This window comes from Pteropus medius, unplaced genomic scaffold (assembly GCF_902729225.1).
Source record: "Pteropus medius unplaced genomic scaffold, Ma_sr-lr_union100, whole genome shotgun sequence".
Lineage (NCBI taxonomy): Eukaryota > Metazoa > Chordata > Mammalia > Chiroptera > Pteropodidae > Pteropus > Pteropus medius.
In genome coordinates, this window is record NW_024342257.1 from 155,071 (window position 1) to 161,098 (window position 6,028).

The following is a 6,028-nucleotide window of genomic DNA, read 5'->3' on the forward strand; positions in this document are numbered from 1 at the left end:
CTGTATTTCCCTGGTGCCTTTTGAACATCTTCTCCTGTGATGGAGCTCAGAGCAAGTGAGTCCATCAGCAAGTAAGTCTATTTGTGAGGAACATCTAAAACTCCAACAGCCCTCTGTGTTGCTCAGTCACACTCTTCACTGGTTTTCACAGGCAGAAGTTATCAGGACTTTTCCTACAAAAATTGGAACCCTGGGATGAGGAGGCTGGTGTGGGGCTGGAATACCTCACTATTCAGTGGAGACTTCTACCATTGAGATATCAGTCTCAATTTTTCACCGCCACATGTGAGTCAAATGATAACATTTTAAAATTCAGCTTCAAGTGTTACTGATAGCCAGTTCCAAAATTTTAACTTGTAAAATTATAGTAAAATTATCCTTTGATGAAGGAAATGGATTTTATATTTAATGCATATTTGGGTATGTCCTTTGCGTGAGTTGTGTGTACTGATATTAAGATATTGCATATTGTAATGCGGTCCTGATGATCATGACTACAATACAGCTTGCATCAAATGTGACTCAACAAGTGAACTCAATAATACCCGAGTTGGTCAATACTCTGCTCAATGAGATAAGCACTTTTTTAGATACTGTAGCAATGTAAATGTGGTTGTAAAAGTTTCTAAACTCAGTTTCTATACTTATCTCATCATAGAATAGTAACATTCAATTCACTTATCGGCATTGATTCAAAGTCTACATTTTGAGTAACATTGGCTTAGTGGTTTAGATAGATTAACTTAAGAAATAATGTGGAACTTTTGGTCAAGATGGTAGAATAGGTAAATGCTGTGCTCTACCTCTTCCCATGATCACATGAAGATAACAACTAAACCACATAATAACTACACTTGAGAACCACTTGAAGACCAACTGAACAGAACTCCTATAACTAAGAATATAAAGAAGATGCCATGTTGAGGCTGGTAGGGATGGCAGAGTTTCAAAACAGGCTTGTCCCATCTCTGTGTGTGGTGATTCAAAATCAGGAGAGATATCTTGGCTGTATAGGTGACCCCTAAGAAGCAAGGGGTCTCAGCCCCATACTTGGATCCCCAGTCCAGAGCACCAGTGCTAGGAAGAGGAGTCTTCACAACATTCAGCTGTGAAAATTAGCAAGGATTCCATCTGGAGGTCTGCTGAAGACCCAGACATCCTTTTAAAGGGCCCAAGCACAGACTCTCACTCACAAATACTTGCCCTAAACCCTAGCAAAGGGACAGTAACACAAAAAGTTCCAGGGACACAAAAGGAAAAACTGAATTGTCTGGATTCTGGGTGATGGCTGTAGGGGTAGTTCTCTTCGGGACTAAAGTACTTGTAGGTATCATTCTTGTTGAGCCCTCAACTTATCCAGCCTGCAAGCACTGGTGAGTGCCCATTCTGAGTTTCCATCAACCTTGCTAACACCATTCTTGTCTCACCCCGGTGATTCTCTGAGACCTTGCCCCACTCAATTCACATGCCTGACCTGTACCTCTTTCAGAGGCTAATCCATACAAGTAGCCAGCCTGGGCCCATGTTTTTGGCTTTGTTGAAATCTCTCAAACAAGCAGTGGTAGGCCTCAGTGTGTCCTGTACCTCTTGTAAAGTAACTCCATGTTAGTATCTAGCGGCAGCCAGCCTCGGTTCATAGTATAACCACTCCCAGGCATCTCCAAGCCCATCACAGGCAGTTACCAACTACAGATCACATACCAGGTGGCCCTAGGCCAGACACAAGCAGTGACTGAGCTTGGTCTACGCCAGAACCCCTGCCAAGAGGCCTAGAGCCAATGTATCCCATTACTGGCTTCAGACCATGCCAGAGCCTCCATCTTATTAGCAAAACAAGTAGCACACCCAAAAGTGTACTTGCTAGGCACCAGAGCCCCACAAAAACAAATTCTGCTTTGTGAGGTTAGCACCCACACAATGGCTTGTCTGCTGTAGTCATGGCCAGTTCTCACAGCTAGTCAGCCTGAAGGTCATTTTCACCCACTGACATACCAATAGCAATTAAGGCTCAACGACAACAGGACAGCACACAAGACCCACACAAGTGAAACACCAGGAGCACCCTGCTCAAGTGAACAAGGAGACTGGTCCATGGGGCCCCACAGGACACCTATTATGTAAGGGCACTATGCCAAGCCTGAGAGACATAGCAGATCTGCCTTATAAATAGAAACAAACACAGAGGGGCAGGCAAAATGAAGAAACAAACATGTCCCAAATGAAAGGACAGGAAAAAACTCCAGAAAAAGAACTAAACAAAGTGGAGGCAAGTAGTCTATCAAATGTAGAGTTTAAAATACTAGTTATTAATTCTCAGTGTACTAGAGGAAGAGTACACATGGGTAATTACATGTGTAATTACAGTTAATTAAGGAATAGACACTATCACACACACAAAGTAAAAAAAAAATGTAATGGCAATAACATAAACATGGAGTGGGTAAATATGGTAGTCATTTTAGAATGTGTTTGAACTTCAGTGACCTTCAGCTTAAAATATCCTGCTATAAATATAGCTTGGTATGTATTAAGCACATGGTAATGACAAACCAAATATCTATAAGAGATATACAAAAATAAAGAGAAATGAATCCAAACACAGCACTACAGAAAATCATGAACATACAAGGGAAGAGAGCATGAGAATAACAAAGGAACAGATAAGAACTACAAAAATATCAAAAATAACTAAAATAAAAAGGCAATAATTGCATTTCTATCAATAATTACTTTAAACATAAATGCATTTAATATTCCAATCAAAAAATGAATGAATAAAGAATAAGTGGTACATATATATATACATACATACATACATATACATACATACAATGGACTATTACTCAGCTATAAAAAGAATGAAATCATACCATTTGTAACAACATGGATGAACCTAGAGGGTATTATGCTAAGTGAAATAAGTCAGGCTGAAAAAGACAAATTCTGTATGATTTCACTTATATGTGGAATCTAAAAAGACAACATAAACAAAACAGAAAGAGACTCATAGATACAGAGAACAAACTGATGGTTTCCAGATGCGAGGGAGTAGAGGGATAGGTGAAAAAGATGAAGGGATTAAGAAGTACAAACGGCAGTTACAAAATAGTCATGGGGTATAATGTACAGTTTAGGGAATATTGTAATAAGCATAGTGTCATGTGGGTACAAGACTTATGGGGAGATCACTTGTAAGCTATATAAATATCCAACCACTCTGCTGTACACCTAATGCAATATTGAATGTCAAGTGTAATTGAAAAATTTTTAAAAACTTAAAAAAGAAAATGTATGTAAAGCATTCTACCTAGTTAGAGATACATAGTAAGTATTCAGTAAATATAGCTATTATTTATGTTTATACTATTGATATTATTTAAAATGTTCACAAGCAAGCTTGAAAGGCTTTGCTCAATGGGAAAAGCAGGTTTCAGTAGTTAAGATGTACTCAACGTTAAGTTAAAGTCTGTTCATAGACCATGCAAACCACAGACGTCCACTCTATCACCCATTCAAAAGGAGATGCTATCCATTAAAAAAGGCAACTTTGCTTCATTAATAACACCTGTTTGGCCACACTGCCTTTACCCAGTTTTGGTGCGGAGTCCTTTCAGGAAATACCTGTGTATGCCCTATCACAAACCATTCTGATTCTAGTTAAAGTATCAGAAAAGAAGAACGTGAGATTTAAGTAGTCTATTCAGGACAATGATTCCTGAGTCTTTTCATTTTCAGGAAACATGACAAGCTGCAGCTAAGTCAGAGACTTTCTAATGTCCACGCTTACATTTTCTCCCCTTACTGGAGAAATTTGAACCCAGGGGTTGATATTTTGAAATTGCCTGATGGCTGCATGGAGATCGCACAAGACTACAAAACTGACTGAATTCACTTACCAGATACTGAATTGGATAAGTGCACTCGATTCATTAGCCAGAATTTTGAGGGCCTCTGGTAACTGCTTCTCTCATATTCTTTTGCATGTTTTACCCTCAATTAGTGGCCTTAATAAATCAGATTGCCTTATTGGTCATAGAACAAATGCTGTGTACTTTTTCCTTATGAATATTTCACCTTTGCCATGAGCCACCAAATGTGGTCCAATAATCATCAAAAATGGGTAAGTCAGGTAGAATAATTTAGTAGTGAAAGACAGCAAGCAGAAATGCATTAGTAACCAGGAGACCAAAGAGAATTTCTTGGGTAAGAAATTCACAAAAAGATCTGAACTCTTCCTGTCATATTACAGAATGACCTCAGACTGTACTTATACAGTCTGGAGGTGGCCTAAGATACATAGAGGGTAACTAATTGTCATTTATCTGGTATGTTTATTATATTTTTTTTGTAGATTTATTAATGGCATTGTTCTGTTGCTATCTGGAATGTACATCATCTGTATACAATTGTACATTTTTGTGGTTTAGTTGTTTTACTTATGCATTTTGAGTACATTGTTTTATCATGGATTTTTAATTGTTCAATTATTACTCTGTTCCTGCTTTTGTGTCTATGGCACAGCAGCCTTGGAACATTAGAGTAGGAGGGACCTAGTCTCCCAACCCTAGAATGCACAGCTTCATAGTCTAGTCATTTAGACATCTTTGACAAACAACATCTATGAAAAATGCAGTTTTAGCAGCCTTCCTAATCACTGTTTCTTAGTTACCTTGAAATACGCACTAGCTCGCGGGCGCAGAGTCTTCTCTTTCCGGCGCACTAGGCAACAGACTGCCTCCATGGGCCAAATGATCCTCTGACAAAGAAAGGAAGGGTGCCGGCTCTGTGATCCGGCACTCGTGAAGCACCGCAAGGGCGCCGCGCGTCTGTGCACCGCGGACTTCTCCGAGCTGCACAGCTACATCAAGGGCATCGTGAAGGATATCATCCATGATCCAGGCTGCGGCGCACCCTTCGTCAAGGCAGTCTTCCGGGATCCATACCGGTTTAAGAAGCGGACAGAGCTGTTCATCGCTGTTGAAGACATCCACACCGGACAGTTCATGTACTGTGTCAGGAAAGCTCAGCTGAACATTGGCAATGTGCTCCCAGTGGGCACCATACCCAAGGGCACCATCATGTAGAGGAAAAGCCTGGCAACCAGGAAAAGCTGGCCTGAGCCTCTGAGAACTATGCCACCGTCATCTCCCCCAACCCCGAGACAAAAAAGACTCTAGTGAAGCTGCCTTCGGGCTCCAAGAAGGTCATTTCCTCCACCAACAGAGCTGTGGTAGGTGTAGTAGCTGAATGTGGCCACACTAACAAGCCCATCCTGAAGGCCGGCCATGCCTACCACAAGTATAAGGCAAAGAGGAATTGCAGACCACGTGTGCAGGGCGTGGCCATGAACCCTGTGGAGTATCCATTCGGAAGTGGCAACCACCAGCACATAGGCAAACCCTCTACCATCTGCAGAGATGCCCCTACTGGCGGCAAAGTGGGTCTCATTGCTACCCGCCGGACTGGGCGTCTGCGGGGAACCAAGACTGTGTAGGAGGAAGAGAACTAGGGCTGAGGATTCTCCTTCTGCCACTAAAAAAAAAAAAAAAAAGAAAAGAAAAAAGAAAAAAATAAAATACCCACTGAGCCTTGATTCCAATAAAATATTCTAATAATAAATGTCATAGCTACATTTCATTGTGAAAAAAAAATGATGACTCTGAGCAATTAATAGTCCAATGTTGATTTCCAAAAAACAAACAACTAGAAAATGACTATTCTCAGATTTGGTAAACCTCTGTTTTTAAGGTTGGGAATAATTACAGTCTTTACCAAAACTTTTGGCAAAAAATTATAGATAAAATATGCTTCTAGCATTTAAAAAAAATCAGCTGAAATTTGGTTGAACTTGATAAGCATCATCTTTCTATTTTCTTATATTTGAAGAGCAACTCCTGGGGAATACTGAAGAAAAATGAGTTAACTTGGACTTTTTCAGAATTACTTGAAAATTACAGTTTCCAGATGAGCACCATGAGAAAAGCTTATTGCATTATAATTGCATTATTGTTTTCATCACATTTATAAT

The 6,028-nt window shown here is 40.0% G+C and overlaps 1 pseudogene; it reads left to right on the plus strand.

Annotated features, from left to right (window-relative positions):
- Nucleotides 1–4,739: 4,739 nt before the first annotated feature.
- Nucleotides 4,740–5,509, plus strand: LOC120599833 (60S ribosomal protein L8-like; annotated as a pseudogene).
- The last annotated feature ends 519 nt before the right edge of the window (nt 5,510–6,028 follow it).